The sequence below is a fragment of the Poecilia formosa genome, unplaced genomic scaffold (genome assembly GCF_000485575.1).
Source record: "Poecilia formosa unplaced genomic scaffold, Poecilia_formosa-5.1.2 Scaffold419, whole genome shotgun sequence".
Lineage (NCBI taxonomy): Eukaryota > Metazoa > Chordata > Actinopteri > Cyprinodontiformes > Poeciliidae > Poecilia > Poecilia formosa.
This window is the reverse complement of record NW_006800358.1, coordinates 198458-215286: the sequence shown is the minus strand read 5'-3', so window position 1 is coordinate 215286 and position 16829 is coordinate 198458. Positions and strand designations below refer to the sequence as shown.

The window sequence follows — 16829 nt, the reverse complement described above, 5'->3', positions numbered from 1 at the left end:
AGTAGCATTTGAGACCCAAATGGAAGTACAAAGAAGTATAAAAATAAATTGAAGTAGTTCTACTTCTACATAATTTTGGCTAGTCTACCCAACACTGTCAACAACTAAAATTAGTCATCACTTGTTTTCATATCATCACCATTAAGCTGGTTCTCGAGTGATTTATCTGCCTGACTGGATTCCAGTGACCGTGTCGGGCTTCGTGATGTTTTGGTCCAGTTTCTAAATGGTTTTGGGTTTGAGGGAGCGAAGCCTCTGCTAAGACCGCAGGAATGTGACGGACACAAGTGGGAGGTGTGTGTTCTGGTTCTTAAAGCAAGCCTCTCCTTAGCACCCATCACACAGCTCACTGATGCGTCTCACTCATTAACATCATCACACACACACGCACACACACACACACACAGATTTGTCATAGAAAATGCTCAAAAAGAAAATATAACATAACACAGATATTACGTATTTGGAAAATGTTATTTTGAGGTTGGGTTTTTACGTCGGCGTATTAGGGCCATACTAATAAAAATTAAGTCATAAAAATAGGATATAAATATAGAACAGTCATACAATCACAAGAATAGTCAAATTTCAAGAATAAAAGAAGAATGACAAGAGTAAAGTAATATTTCAAGAATATAGTTGTGTGTATTACAAGAATAAAGTCATGATATTTCAAGAACAAAGTTGTACAAAAATAGTCAGATTATGAGAATAAGTCGAAAACATACAAGAATAAAGTCATAATGATATGAGAATAAAATCATGAATTTCACAAGAATAAAGTTGCAGTATTATGACTTTATCTTGTAATTTTACCACTTTATTCTAATAATTTTGTTATCTTATTGTGGCCCTAAAATGGCATTGTAGATTTCAGTCGAAAGTTCAAATTAAGAATTTCAATAAAACTCAAGAAACTGATGAACTGACTTAGTCAAATAAATGAAGTTACTCTGTCAGTAGAGCATCCAGGAATGTTACTCAGGTAATGATAGAGAAGCTTCATAATGAAACTACTGGAGTAAATAAGACAATAAAATGTTTCTAAATCAGTTTCTTTCCATATAAAAGTTATGAAATGTTTTTATTGATAGTTACCAAAAACTGCAGGTCTGTGTCTGTTTGGTGAATTTTTCAGTTTTCATTCAGTTGAGTTACTGAGTCAATAAAGTATCCAGAAATATTACTAAAATAAGAGTAAAATTACTTCATAATAAAGTTATTCAAAAGTGAAATGCACAGTGTACTAAAATCACAAAATACATAAAAACCTGTGGTCAACACGCAGATGATAAATTATAAAATTTCTTACCTGTTTTATCATTTATTACAAAAATAAAACTTATATTTGTAATTAATGCAGGTGTCTTTCTGGTGAATCTTTGGTTAAAACATGTTTGTTTTTCATTCAGTGGGTAGAAAATCCTGAAATTTTACTCAAGTAAGAGAAGAAATACTTTATAATAAAATTACTCCAGTAAAAAAAAAAACAGTGTAGTAAAAACAAAAGAAGTTACTCAGGTAAATGAAACTAGTTACTACCCAACTCTGAACGGTTAACTTTAACCCTTAAGGGTGTGTTGAAGTAGATCTACTCTTGTTGAGTCTGATGTTCAGACCTTCCTCTGGCCAACATGCAGATGAATAATTATTAAACTGTCTTACCTGATTTATCATCAATTACAAACATAAGATCTAATATTTTAACATTTCAGGAACGGTCTGAACTTTCAGCGCCTCTGCTAAATAATAATAAAACAAACTCTCCTTACGCTTTTCTGCTCTGTCTCACCCAAACATAAAAACACAGACACATGCACTTTCACATGCACTTAGACACTTGTACAGGCCTGATTAATGGCACCTAATTAGCAATGGTAATGACCAGGTGTCTGAGAACCAGCCAGCTTCTTCCACTGCAAGGGGCCAAAATGGGGGAAGGAGTGTGTTAAATGTGATGGTGTGTTCAACGGGTGGGGGAGGGGGGTTCCCGGTTCCCAGAAAATCCATTCCCACTGGCTGTCAGTCCCTGTGACTCGCCCTCTGTCAGGGAACCACACATATACACAGCCTGAACCCAAGGCCAAGATCAATTAAGTTTTTGGCCAACCAGGATGGGAACGGCGCTGGAAGGAGCCGATGGCCGGGGAGCTGCTGCTGCTGCTGCTGCTGCTGGCGATAATGTTTGGATCTGAATGTGGCCGTAGAAGCTGGATGTCGCACGTTTTACCCAACCGCTTCTCACAGCACAACGTGAACACTGCGAAAAACGCAAAATCTTCCCAAGTAAATTTGGTGCAAATGTCTTTGTACACTTGAAATAAGATAAAACTAACTTATAAGTAACTTTTCAGCAAGTTGAAGGAGCTTGTTTTAAGTCAATAATCTTTTAATAATAGTTAAAAAGTACCTGTACCATTGGCAGATTATATAACATGGGAAAATGTCTCGTTATAAGTGGAATAATCTCCCAGTGGAACCAAAACTTTATCATCAACTTAATGATTTAAAATAAGCTCCTATATCCTGCTTTGAAGTTACCTGTAAGCTCATTTTGTCTTATTTCCAGTGAACTAGAAACTAAACCAAAATTACTTGGTAAGATTTTGTGTTTTTGCAGTGAAACAGGAGCAAAACCAAAATATTTGATCTTAACTGACAGAAATTGAGAAGTTTTTGTTTAACTCTGTATGGTCCACACGATATCTGGAAAAAAAACTTCATTTAAATTCACTAAAAACAATTACTTACAAAAACTGTGACCAAAGCAGATTTAGAAAGTTCAGTTTTTGTGTTTGTTAGTACATGGTGACAGGCCTGTCGCAATAAATCAATAAATTACTTAATCACGTGAGAAATTAAACAGAGCTCAATAATTTCCATGATTTAGCATTTTTCTATTTTCTCTTTTTCTTTGAAATAGTGAACAACAAAGATCTTCAGTCTTTTTTTATAGAAACCCCACAATTCATTTTATTGTTTAGTTTATAATTTTTGGATATTTAAAATGTCGTCCACTTCCATTCTGCCAGACGTATTATCTATTGATATTGATCACGTCTATAATGATACATATTACTGATTTATTGTCCAGCCCTACTTATGTTATATTTAAAAGTATCTGTCCACCCAAACGAACCTCCCGACGCCATGTTTAATTCAGAGTTCATTTCAAGCAATCTGATTGGCCGACATAGGTTTTAGCTTTGTGCTACATAACAATATGAAGGTGAATTCATAATATTATGACTATTAATATTACATCTTTATTCTCATATTCTTGTAATTTTATTCCTGTTTGACTTTATTCTTGTAATTTTATTTCTGTGTGTTTGTTTTCAGTTTGACCCTAACGCTCCACCGTAGTCTCCAAAGCCTGGATCCTAAACCCACTTCCTGTTTCACATTTCTTCCTTGTGAAACTCTGATTCATTTTTCTGTTTCTCGGTTGTGAAACGTTTCCTTTTCTGTGTCAAATTTTCTGTGTACTCTGGTTGTTCAAACACTCAGAAGTATGAACACACACACACACAGACACACACACACACACACACACACACATGCAGACCTCCTGCAGTGTAGGATTTGGTGATAACTAGTGTTAGGTGGGCAGGTGAGAGGGTCATATAGCAGCAGTGGGAAAAGCTGTTATCAGCCTACCCTGTTCCCACACACACACACCACACACACACAGGGTTATCACCCTCTCTCGTTCCCACACACTCACCTTACATCATTACCTGGCTGCAGGAGCCAATCAGCCAATGGCACCTCGAGGCCTGAGTCATGTGACCCGATCAGGAAACTCTATCGGCGGGATGAGGTTACACTCAGCCCTGCTCTGATAACAACTCTCTGTCTTTCCCTCTCGCCCTCTTTTTCCTTTCCCTGCTCTGCAATTTACAGATTCTGTTTCACCTTTGCTTTCATGCTAAGCTGTTGGATCCCAAAGCCTGATGAATCTGGGAGTGTGTGTGTGTGTGTGTGTGTGTGTGTGTGTGTGTGTGTGTGTTTGCTGTTCTCGGGTTAAATACTTTGACATGTGTGAACAGCCAACCACAAACGTTTGCTCCTTATTTCTGTCTGAATCTCCTAAATGAAACAGGAAAAGTCCAAGTTTCATAAAGATGGACTCAATATTTTATTTTTGCATAATGAAGTATTAAGGCCATGCTAAGAAAATAAAAAAGTTATAAAATTACAAGAAAAAAGACAAAATAATGTGAGAATAAAGTCACAGTACAACTTTTTTTTCCTGTAAAATTACTTTTTTCCTCATATTCCAACTTTATTTTCATGATATTATGACTTTCTTCTCATACAACTTTATTCTTGTAATATTATCACTTTATTCTTAAAATATTGCAACGTTATTCTCATGCAAATTTATTCTTGTAATTTTAAGACTTATTTTTTCTTGGTGTGGCCCTGGTACTACTGTTGTGATAATAATAAGTATGATTAAAATACTTATTTATTGCTTTTTCTTAATTGAAAAATGCATTTTTTATTCATTGCACCACAAACACAAATATTGTTCTTGAAAAACATCCTCATTTGAAAAAGGTTTCTTCAACAATCAACATGTGCAACATTTTGTTGTTAATTGATTTAAATTAAGGAATTAATATATCTCACATTTAATAGGAATTTGAGTTTTATTGACTTGTAGTTAAGATGCTGGTTTTGCTTTAATGCAGAAATAATCTATTAAGAAATATTGTAATAAATTTCGACTCGTTTACTCATTTACTGTTAATGTTTTCAGCTTCCTCTGGTCCTGCTGAAACAAACTGAGACCAAACTAACTGCATACATAAAGCTAAAGCCAAAGTTTAAGTTACTGAGCTGCTGAACCAGTAACAACCTGATAAACTTTATAATTATTGTCAATGCATGATTTTTTTTAAAATTCCAGGCTAATTAAGGAAGCACTTACATAGTATTTTTATTTTTTTTGGATAAATTAATTTAGTTTCAAAATGGATTTATTTCCATCTTTATTCCTCTGAATTTCACATTTTTGTTTTTTTGTTACTGAGAAATGCATCCATGCGTTTTATTCACATCGATTGAAACAGTGTCTTCATAACCGCCAACATGCATTAAGTGTCTGTTGTCGTCATAGCAACCCTTTGGACCACTCAGGTTCTGGTTCTGGTTCTGGTCTCAGAACCAGAACCAAACATGGAGAAGCAGCATTCAGCTTCTATGCACCACAAATCTGGAACAAACCTCCAGAAAACTGTAAAGATGCTGAAACACTGACTTTTTTCAATGCTTTTTGATGCTTTTGATTGACAGTAACTGAAACATTGATTAATTTTTGTCTAAATTACAACTTTTAATTAGTTTATTTATGTTTTTATCATGTAAATTAACTACCTTATTGCTGATACAAATAAACGTGGCTTGACTTAAGAAATGTTTAATTATTAGGATAATGCATAAATGTTTTAAAAAATGAACAGAAAAAATGTTAAAAATGCTGTTATTAAATTTCATGTATTCAGTTAAAGACTGAAGATTTAGAAATCCACCTGCTGTTTTTATATCAGCAGTAAGCAGTTTTTCTGAAACAGAAGCTCCTCTGACTAAATATTTGTGTCGTGTCCCTACCGACTCTTGGTTTTCAGAATCCCATTCAATAGTTTGTTGATGATGGTGATGAAAAGGTATTTCTCCTGCTTTGTGATCCTAGTTTTCTTGTCAGATTGTGATTTTATTTTCATAGCTGCGTTTTATTGTTGTGTTGAGGACTAGCGCGTTCTCTATTTCAGTGTGAATATCATTCCAATGGCTGGAAATTTTTATTTTGTCAAAATCCACATTTCTGTCTTCATTTTACACATTTCACAAATCATTAGCCTCTAAGAATATGAAAAAATTTAAATACTACAACAAATGCAGTTGATTTTATTAGTTTGTAATCTTTTAGAGCTCAAGTTAAAAGATTTAGATTCTGTAGATTTAGATTTTCAAGAAAACGTACATATTAATTATAATTTTTTTGCTGAGTTTTTTTTTTTTTTTACCTGTTTGCTGGCATTTTAGGACTTATTTTGAGGTTCTTTTGTCCACGTAATGTAGAATTATGAATAATTTCCATTTTAATCATCGTTTTGACTTCTTTCTTTGAATTATTGTCTATTAGGATTTATTTTTATTGAAAAGTGCTGCTGAGACGGGGATATAAAGCAGTTTGAGGCCAATATTTCTCAGATGTTAAAGAGTCAGTTCATATAAAATTATGAGCAAAACCAATTTTTTTCTGTCAGTCGTGGGTCGGTTAGCACTAGAGGGAGACAGAGGATGAGATTAGGGAAGGGAACATTTTAAATCTTGTAAAGAATAATGAACTTTGCAACATCAGCATTTTGGAGACATTTTATTGACTTAATTGGATATAAACTATTAAACCAGAAAAAGAAATCTTGTTTATTTTCAGACATGGCAGAATCTCTGCAAAAATACCCAAAAGGAAATTCGTTGCTTGACTTCTTTTGACTCAAAACAGATGATTTTTATCTGAATAAATTCAAAGTTTTAATATAAAGAGGTATTGACATTAATCATGGCTGTTACATGCATGTGTTTGGGTCATTCATCTTATCCACTAATGCCAATTTGGTAGCATAACTTATTTTATTACGACGTGATAAACATTTGTAGTTTGCTGACGACATGGCAGCGAATTCAAAAGTACGAAGGCGTGTAACCATGGCAACCGGTGTTTTAAAGTCAGGCTAGCTCTTTCTGCCGTCAGTTTGCTCGCTCATCCGCCATGTTTACAAACAAATAGTCTTTTCATAGGAAGATCAAGTTTATATTGTATGCTAAAGGTGTAACTGGTGTCTTTAGCTAGCCCGTTTTCTTCCTCTCCATGCACCTTGAAGCAGACCAAGTTGCACCGGAGTCTGTACTGTCATCATCTGCAGGTCAGTAACCTAATATTGATCCATATTCCTCCCGGCCGGTGGAGGCGCAGGCTGCGGCGCTGAGAGATTTGTCACAGAGGTGAAGGTTATGGATCAGTGCTATGATCTGCTGACAGTGAGTGACAAGACTCCTCTCCTGTCTCCTTATGTGCAACAGGACTCCGGTACCTGATCGTAGCCCTGACCCTGAGACCTCTGACCCCACCTGCCAGGTCATTCTCATGCCACCTTAACCTGCTGAAACCAGAGAGCGCTGCGGGGGAGAGGAAGTGAGCCTGCATCAAACGGTTAAATCCAGGTATAATTAAACTTTTTTTTTCTGCTGTTCAGCTCTAAAATAAGAGGCCAGATTCGGTTAAAGGGACATGAAAGCTAACGTGCATTTGTGATGGAAAAACCTGTCTTTCATCCAAATCAATGGAAATTTATCATTCATAATCGGTCTAATAATCTATTAAAGTCACTGGTGTCTTCAGTATTGAAATTTATTAGGCCTATAACGCAGAAGACATTCAGAATGATAAAGTTATGAAAAATATTACTACTTAATGCTGCAGTATGTATTTTTCATAAAGAATATGTTTTGTTAAAACTGTCACCAGTTTGTCACAGTTTATGACACAGATAATCTGTAAAAACAAAATCGATCTCCAGCTCCTCTCTGAGCTACTGTTGCTGTCACTCCCAACTGAAAACAACTAGTCGGAGCCTGGAGGAGGGTCTCAGCGCTGTCAATCAACATCATGTACTCGCTGCACGACTCGCAGAAAGTAGAGCTTGATTTATTTTTTTCTTCACAGATTCTCCCAGTGCTAACTAGAAACAACCAATCAGAGCCCAGAAACGGGTCTTAGCGTTAGTCAGTCATAATTTTGTGCGGCGCCGCTCGTTCTCCTCCATCTCCGCCCCTTGACCTCTGCTAGCGCTACACCTTTTCCCTGTGAGTAGATCCAGTGGTTGAAAGCTACACTAGTTAGCATAGCCACCAACGATGGCAGATAAATGGTTTTCCTGTAATGTTAAGTTGTTTCTCTGGCATTAGCACATTTAGCAGCAATTAAATGAGATTGATTGACAGCGCTAAGACCCTCCTTCTGGCTCTGATTGGTTGTTTTTGGTCGGGAGTGGAGAATTTGTTCAGACAGTAGTAGTAGCTCAGAGAGGAAGTGGAGGAGATCGATCTTTTCTCATATTATCTCTCTCATAACAAACAATTTCAACCAATATGTAAAAAGTTATGTTTTTATACAAGTTGGATACTGCAGCTTCAGCTCAACTTAACCAATGGGCCGTAGCGTTCGATAATCATGTTTCCATTATAGTCCTTGCTACCAGAAGACCAGTTTCTTTCAGCATACTCAATGCTTTGATAAAGGATGAAATAGTTCTGAAGGTTCGGATGTTTTCCGCTTGGCAGACTTCGTGGCTTCCAAGCAACCGCAATCATCCAAATTCCCAGCTGCAGATCAGTGAATGTTTTGCTGCTTTTGTGAACCTCAGATTCCAGCTCCAGACCATTGTGACTGACTGGGAAGCAGAAATACTTTCAGTCCAGTGGGATTTTCTTTTCCTGGTACAACATGACACCAGCATGTGAAGAGAGTTACCTTGATGTAGGCAGGCTGAGGCAGCCTTTCTGCACCAACTGCAGGATAGGTCTCACCTAGTTTATATGTCTTCTCAAGGAAAAAATGACCAATTTCAATTTGTAGTTACTAATCAATCAATTTATCAGTCGATAAATTACACTACCCTAGCTTACACGTTGCTCTTCAGGCTGGTGAGGGTTTGTAATATTCAGACTCCTCAGCTGTTGCTTCTTCCTCTGAAGTTTCACCTTTCTGCTCTGCTGTCTGTCCGTCTCCTAAGAGCTCCATGTCTGACGCTTCTTCCACAGAAATAGTCACTAAGTCCCACAGTCCCCTACGAAAGACCGGGGATAAAACCTATTGGTTAAAATTATTGTACATTTCAGTATTAGGTATTTTCCACACACATAGCGTCATGTTATGGCACAATCAAGTAATTATGTTACCTTCAATTGTTACAAAAATGTTATTAAACACGATTTAAAATATGATAAAGATAGAAATAATGTGGCAACATTAAAGCTGTAAAAGGTTTTAAGTTGGATTGTTGGATTTTAGCCAAGACCTGTTGCAAATTATTTCAAGGCTACACTGCAAAAACACAAGTCTTAAATCAAAGTACTTTTCATCTATTCTGCTACAAATATCTTAGTACACTTGAAATAAGACAAAAACTAACTAACTTCAGTAAATAATTGCTAAGTGTTGATGAAACCACTGGCTCCACTGGCTGATTGTTTCACTTGTAACAGGACATTTTTCCCATAGTCAAACTACTACTTTTCTTTAACAACATGAAGATATTATTTACTTTAAAAAACTGCTCTTTTTCTGAAAAACTACTTGTTAGTTTTGACTTAGAGACTGGACCAAAAATACTTGGTAAAATTGTGTTTTTGCAGTTTATTAGATGAGATTTAGTGAATAGAAAACATTTTAATAATCCTAATACACATAAAACGAGAAACGTTTGTTCTGATTTTATGCAATTGTGTAACAAATGTTTATGTGTGTCTTTAAAAAGTGTGTGGAAATTTCTGGTTTCAATAAAGGATAGTTAATGTAAAACAAGCTCCTTTATGTGGCTGAAAAGTTACTTGCCAATTAATTTGATCTTATTTACAGATATTTGCATTAGAAACTCGAACAATGTGTACAACTTTACTTTGTATGCTCTTACGTTCTTTGTTTTTTTTCTTTAACATGACAGCTAACGTCAGCTAGCTTATCAAGAACATGAGGATTATTCCAGCCCAAATAAAACGTACTATCTGTTTTAGCCTTCAGTGACAGTGGAGAACCCTCAGCGGTATCCGGTTGACCGTAACCGTGGCGTTGCACCAAATCAAGCCGTGCAGAACAATTAGAATCACGTCGATGTTTGGCAGCTTATCGCTGAGCTTCTACAGTCAAAGACAATTGGCATTATCTGTAAAACAAGTTATTACACAGACTTTAAATTTAAAGAGGAGGAGAGGCAGAGCACAGTCATGTACAAACACTTTGATACACACAAGTTTATCTGTCAGGTCAAACCTATTATTAACCCCAAGGGCCGTGGTATTAAAGCCTTCCTCCTGTCGAACAAAACATCCTCCTGAAGAGAATAACCACTGAAGACGGAGTCTGATAGCTTTTTAAAAAGAAAAAGCCACATGAAAAAGATAAGTAAGCTCTGACTGCCTCCTCCTCCTCTTCCTCCTTCCTTCCCCATGAAGGCTGTGCACACCCCGGGGCACACGAGTAAAGGTTTGGTATCAGGTAAAGCCTGATTTTTGGGCGGCCATTCCTATTGTCGTCGTTCTTTTATGTGTCATATTAGTTACAGAGAGACAAAGGACGGATCGGACCAGCGGAAACCACGAACAGCCAGATGGAGAGGAGACGGTGAAGATCGAGTGGGAGACGGGGGGGAAAGTGAGAAGGGCCGTGGTAATATCACGCTGCTTTTGCATCGGGGTCAGTGGGGCGGGAAGCCCTGGTGGCAAACACCCAGGTTCAGGATGAAGATCTGTCACCAGAGGGACATTCCTGTTAGAGACTGGGCTGCTGTTCTGTCCCAGAAAAACACAAACAACAAAAACACACAACTTCTGTTGTGTTGAAGTGGACGACACACCAGCTTTGATAAGAAAGTCTGGTTTGTTTATGGAGGAGTGAATGTGCGAGAAGTGAACTCTCATGTAGTTCGAATGCATATGTGAACGCAAAGTGAACCAAAGACTGCGTTAAAAAAAGCAGGAAGTGGACTGCAGCGCAGGGCATTCTGGGTAAATACATCCAAAACAAACGCACTAGTCCAACGCTAGCAGGAGAAATGACTTTGGTCTTTTACTAGACAGAAGAGCAATAATCCCACTGCTAAATGTGACACTACTCTGTTTTGTTTTCATTTCATGAAGAAGGAAGTTGTGCTCAGTGTCTTCAGGAGTTTTTGTTTCTTTCGGTGGTTCTTGGTGCAGTTGGTGCAAAGCATCCTAGTCCTATTTCTAGTGCGCTACGTTTCAGCAAGTTATATGAGCTTATTTTAAGTAAATAATTCCTTAAGTACTAGTTCACATAACGAGAAAAATGTCCTGTAAAATAATCTGCCTGTGGAAGTAAAACTTTTTCCTCAATATTAAGGAATTTTAACTTAAACAACCTCCTATATCTTGGTGAAAAGTTACTTGGAAGTTTGTTTTTTTGTCTTATTTCAGACATTTGCAGAAGGAACCAGACCATAATGACTTGGTAATATTTAGTGTTTTTGCAGTGCAGCTAATAAATTGATGAGGTCTGTGTGTGCAGTTTGCACTTTGACCGGCCTGGCTAAAGCAGAGCAGGTTCCCCCACCCGGCATTGAACCTGCGTCACACAAAAACATTCCCATCTTTGATTAACTCTGCACATTCAGGCCCTTTGTAGGAACTGTTTGTCACATTTTCATCTCTAATTAAAATGCAGATGCACTTCCTGACCTGACAGAGAGGCAGACATCTTTGTCGGCTGCCACTCGCTCGATCACAAACACACACAAGGACAAATTCAACAGCTCCATCGGTCCTTGGTGACTGAGAGGCAAATCTTCCATCTCCTGCTGGCAGCTTCAGCGAGCGTCAAGGTCACTCCTCCATTCAGAGCCACCCAGCATGTTTTGATAAACACCGAGGGGAAGCGACCTTGATCGGCTGCCATTTTTTTCTCCATCTCATGCGCTGAAGCTAACGCTCAAGTTGAATTTGGCTATTTAATTAAGTCTTTCAGCGCCCAAGAAATAAATATTGTGCATCTGTTTGCCCCTGACTTGTCCTGATATATACATTTTAAGCAAACACGAATAGTTCCCTGCAAGACACTCTCACCTCACAATAGCCAAAAATTGGAGTGAAAAGCAAGGCGACCATTTTCAGGTTAAAATGTTTTTATTCTTCTCTTTTGTTCACCAGGAGTTTGAACCAAAACTACCAGTTCTGCTGGTTCTCTAACTCACAGAGTCGTCCTATAAGTGATTTTAGCTGCAGGACATATTTAGTTATGGTCTCACAAGGTCAAATCTGGGGAACTAGGGGTCAGATTGCTGACTACCAGCCCACACATGACCAGATGGGAATGAGAGCAAGTTGATATTGGTAAAAACAAGAACAAGACAGTTCTAGTATGTCCTACTATTTTATATAACTTAAAAACAAGAGAGATACCTTTGGTTATAATTTTGGCACAGATATTTGGTTCTCCTTGCAAAACATAACAAAGATTATCTGTGAAGTGGATCCATTAAACACCAGGAGCCAAGAAAATGATTTGTTCAAGAATAATGATCTTTGCTTCATCAGAAATTCACCAAAAGAAAAGTTTCAGCTCAGAGCTTCAGTAGAGATCAGTCTGAAATCTGGGTTTAGTGACAGACTCAGACCTGGACCTCCAGAGCCACATAAAGACAGTTTCAAATTCAGCCTTCTGTCGCCTGAAGTGAAATGCCTCGTTGCTCAAAGGTGCTGCAAATAAAAAATGATTTTGATTTGGACAACATTTCCAGGGTTAAAGGACTAACGTTCCAGCAAGATCTAGAGAAATTTATCCATGCATAGGTCTGTCACAATAAGCAATAAATTAATTAATCAATGATAAATTCAAACAAACTCAATAATTTTTCATTTGCATGATTTATTGTTTTTCTCTTTTCTCTCTTTTTCAACCAAAAACTGGATGATAAAACTCTTCAGTCTGTGTTTTGGTCTCAACTGTCCTTTCTGTAAAGGACAGTTTTGTTTACAAAGACTTCAGTATCCATTTTATTATTTATGTTGTTTTGTTCATTTTCTTGTAATATTAGGACTTTAAACTCGTAATGCTATGACTTTATTCTTAAGATATTTTTACTTTAAAGTCATAAAATTATGAGCGTTTTCTCATCATTTCATTTTCTTAGTGTGGCCCTAATACTCATATAAACATAATTACACTGCTGAGAAAATATGTATTTATTTTGTATTGTTATTGCATATTTTATATTTTTCTAATATTTTGCAGTCAGATAAATAGAAAAATAAACATTTGCATAGATCGTATAACTTGGTGTGTTTTTAATTTGCTTCTGGTCAAAAACTCCCAAAAACCATATTTACGTTACGTGGTCGTATTATTTTTAGCATTTCTAAGATTTTTTTTTAACCTCTGATTTATTTATCCCTCTTATTTATTTATCGCTACCAATTGTAGTTGCTTGTTTTGTTTTTAGCCATTTGAAATCTTAAGATGACATTATTGTTTTATTTAAAGTACAGAAACCACAAATTGCTATTTAATCCAACGATTCCTTATAAGTAAAAGTTCACATCGATGTCGTGGTTCAAAGAACCTTTTCTCTTTAACTTGATTTCAGCGTCATCCTCAGTTCAAGCAGCTGATTTGAAAAACACAGACACTTTTGACGAGCAACCAAATAAGGTTTTCCTCTGCTTTCCCCGTAATGAGGTGCCAAGACGCAAGTCGTGTTATTTTAAGTGTATGCAGGCGTGTGTGTGAAGCTGACACCGAGGTGGAGCGCTGAATCCTGTCCAACTGTGATAAGGCTTCTGATGACAGAGCCGCATTAACTTACCTGACACACACTGGCATAAACACACACATGCAGCTTGGTTTGGGAGGGACAGGGGGTGTGTGAGAACACGCTGTAAGAAGCCGTGGTTCTCTGCGGCTGACACTAAGTCCCATTCATGGCAACAAACACCCTGACAGGCTGAGGTGGAGGTTTATTAAACACCAGCGCAACATGGAGGATGTCGACTTTACGCAAGAAACAGCAAAAAGGTCCACATGGAAATGAAGGGTGCGTTCCCACCAGTCCGATTTAGTTCACTTTATTCTGACTCCAGTTCGTTTGGGGCGGGGGGGTGTGTGTGAATGTAACCAAACTCTGATTCAGACCCAAGAAGTGAGCTCTGGTCCACCTGAAGCCCTCGGTATAGTCTGGTTGATCTGAACTCTGATGCGGTTTGAATGCACATGAGAACGCTCCAAAAGCAGGAAGTGGATTATAGACACGGAAACTTCAGCAGGGCAGAAAGACGATTCTTTCACATGCTGTCCATAGCCGCAGTAAGACGCCTCCGTGAACAAACTGACACCTGCAGATGTCATTAGTTTAGTGCAATGTGCCACAGCAAAGGGAAAATAAAACAGAAAAATCATTGAACAATTCAAAACCACTCATATTTTGTCTGCGCTACACACAGACATGTCGCCATAGCAACTGACTGACAGCAGCTCCACTAGTGTATCAGGACATAAACCACCAAAAAACACGCAGACAGAACATTCAGTACGTTAGTTTTACGTTTTCATGCCTGACGTTTATTTTGTGATTATCAATAACTGATCGATGTGGTAGATTACTTCCCTCTCCATTGTTGTTGTTTTTTCTAAATTAAAACATTTTCCTGACCATGTTATCCAGATGTCGTAGTTTAGCAAAGCACCGCGTCCTTTTCTCTTTTATACATCAGGCGTACATTTAAGATTTAGTGCGTTATTTTGATAACAGCTAAAACCGAAGACAGTCTCGTCTGTGAATAGTTTTATAAAAACAGGATTTTGGGTCACTTTTTTTCAAAACGCTTTTCTACATTTAGCCCAGTTTAATAATTTAGATAAAACCTTAATTTGGTGCAGAAAAGTCGACTTTTCAGGTAAATTCTCTTGGTTACTAAAAGATAAATATTTTTTAGACTAAAGGAAAAAAACTGGTCACAGAGGTAACGTATTTTATTAATTTTTGTTTTCCATCATAGATTTAAACATTTGGAGAACTGAAAGCACATATGTTTATTTGCAATTTACAGCTTTGCCACTAGATGGCAGTAAAATTCGTGTAGGAGATCTTCTATGCAGAAGATGAGTCACTCTCCTGTGTTTTTGGCTGATATTATTGCTGTGGTGTTCGCCCGCCTCAGGCCGTTTCCGCCTGCCGCTGTTGGTGATGTGTGGGGCGGTGGGCAGTTTTCTGTTTCACTTTGCACAGCTTGCAAGTGTGAAAAGAAAAAAAAATTACTCTTTTTCTTGATTCTTTTGAAACTACATACTATTTTATTTTATTGTTTACAAAAACAATAATTATTGCAAACAAAACACATTACAGGCTGAGACATGGAGGTATTGATCTATAAAATAACAAATAACCAATTAGATAAAGGAAGAATAAATAATAAAAATAAAATAAACAGGCAAATAAAAAATGCATACGCATAAAAATGAATACATTTGGGACAAGCACAGCACATAACCAAATGGTGTCGCAACAAAAAAATTAACATGTAAACTAGGATACTTATTTTTTTTGGCGGTTATTTTCTGATTTGCGCCTTCATTATTTTCCCTTTCTCTAATATTCCTTGTTTTGATTAATTTAGGATCACAGATATTTTAGGTAGAAGCGGGAAAGACAGAGAAAACAACAACATGCGAGCTAAAATAGATGTTAGCTAAAATAAGGGGATTGTGTGGAATGAGAATAGTGAAAGATAAAATGAGCTTTTACGTTTCCTTCAGTGTTTCGTCTGATGTCCTTCTGGATGGTTCCCGCAGAAAACCTGGTTTTGTTATTGTTTCTGTTTTTCTATCTGTTCCATCAGAGACAGAAACCATCTCAGCTAACCAGCTGTGAGAGACGACAGTTGCCAGGCTTAACCCAGAAATTGTCCTTTTGCATAATTTAGCTGTAACTGTCTCTCCTGCCGTTGAGAACATCAACATTTGGCATTTGTGCAGCACAACTGTTAGTAATATTATCTCTATGGCTTCTTTATGTTTGCATACAGTAAATATTAGTTGATGCAAAAATGTTAACCTGTTTGGCTGGAAGGATACTAAAAACAAATGACTACATAATCAGAAAAGCCAAGTTTTGAATATTATTATTATTAAGTGTAATATATTTGCTAATCTTTATTAAGAATGCATATTTTCAAACAGTCTCTGTTGAGATTTTAAGTGTGGAAGTTTTTATCAATAACAAAGTCTTCAGTCTCCTGCAAAGTATTTTAAGGGATTTCATTTAATTTCTACTAGAAAAAACTTTTTATTCTTAAAGTGTTTAAACCCGTTATCTTTTGTATTTAGTTGTTTTATAATTGTGAAATTGTGTTTTTCCAACAGTAGTGGAACATCGACAAAGTTTAGCTTAAATTTGTAATGAAAATGCAGCTACTGGCCTTAAAATCGCACAAACTAGAATTACAAAATAAATTCAGCAATTTTTTAAAAACACATTTTTAAAGGTTTTGCATTGGATGAGGTGGTTTTTCAAAAATACTGGATTTCACTAAAGTACATTTGAAATACTTTTTTCACATCACACAAATCACATGATTAACTGAATGTTACCACTGGTGGAAATGACAAAGAAGGCGACAGGAAATGGGATGAGGACGATGGCGCGGCTCGTTTTTAATTACCTATTGCATGAAAAAACTTACTCAGGTTTGAATTTATCAGAGTTTCTTATTTAATGGAAAACTTACAGATTGTGTTTTTATCTCTGCATTAACAGAATATTGACAAACTTTTACGTTTCCATTACTGTTTGTAATGGAAACGCAGCTTCTGTAGTAGTCGTCATGCCAGGTGTTTTCATGGAGTTTTATGAGGCCAACAGAGACCCCCTTGAGACCTAGCATGAACACACACACACACACACACACACACATGGACGCATGCACTTCTACATGTGAGGAGGTTATCCTTGGTTATAGGCTGAGGGCTCCGTATCTACAGATACCTGAAACGGCTTCAAAGGTGAGGCAAACCACCCCCTGGCCTCCGA

General features: G+C 37.0%; 1 protein-coding gene and 1 long non-coding RNA gene across 4 annotated transcripts in view; both read left to right on the top strand.

The window, feature by feature from the left end:
• atp11b (ATPase phospholipid transporting 11B) overlaps positions 1–409 on the top strand; it is an 83207-nt gene extending 82798 nt beyond the window's left edge. The window contains exon 33 of the mRNA XM_016663404.1: positions 376–409. The gene's annotated coding sequence lies outside the window, so the exon portion shown is untranslated. The remainder of the gene's footprint in view (positions 1–375) is intronic.
• A 6262-nt stretch (positions 410–6671) lies between these two features.
• LOC103155243 (uncharacterized) overlaps positions 6672–16829 on the top strand; it is a 116331-nt gene continuing 106173 nt past the window's right edge. For all 3 annotated transcript variants that reach the window (XR_001659400.1, XR_001659401.1, XR_001659399.1), the window contains exons 1-2: positions 6672–6938; positions 7096–7236. This is a non-coding gene — a long non-coding RNA (uncharacterized LOC103155243). The remainder of the gene's footprint in view (positions 6939–7095; positions 7237–16829) is intronic.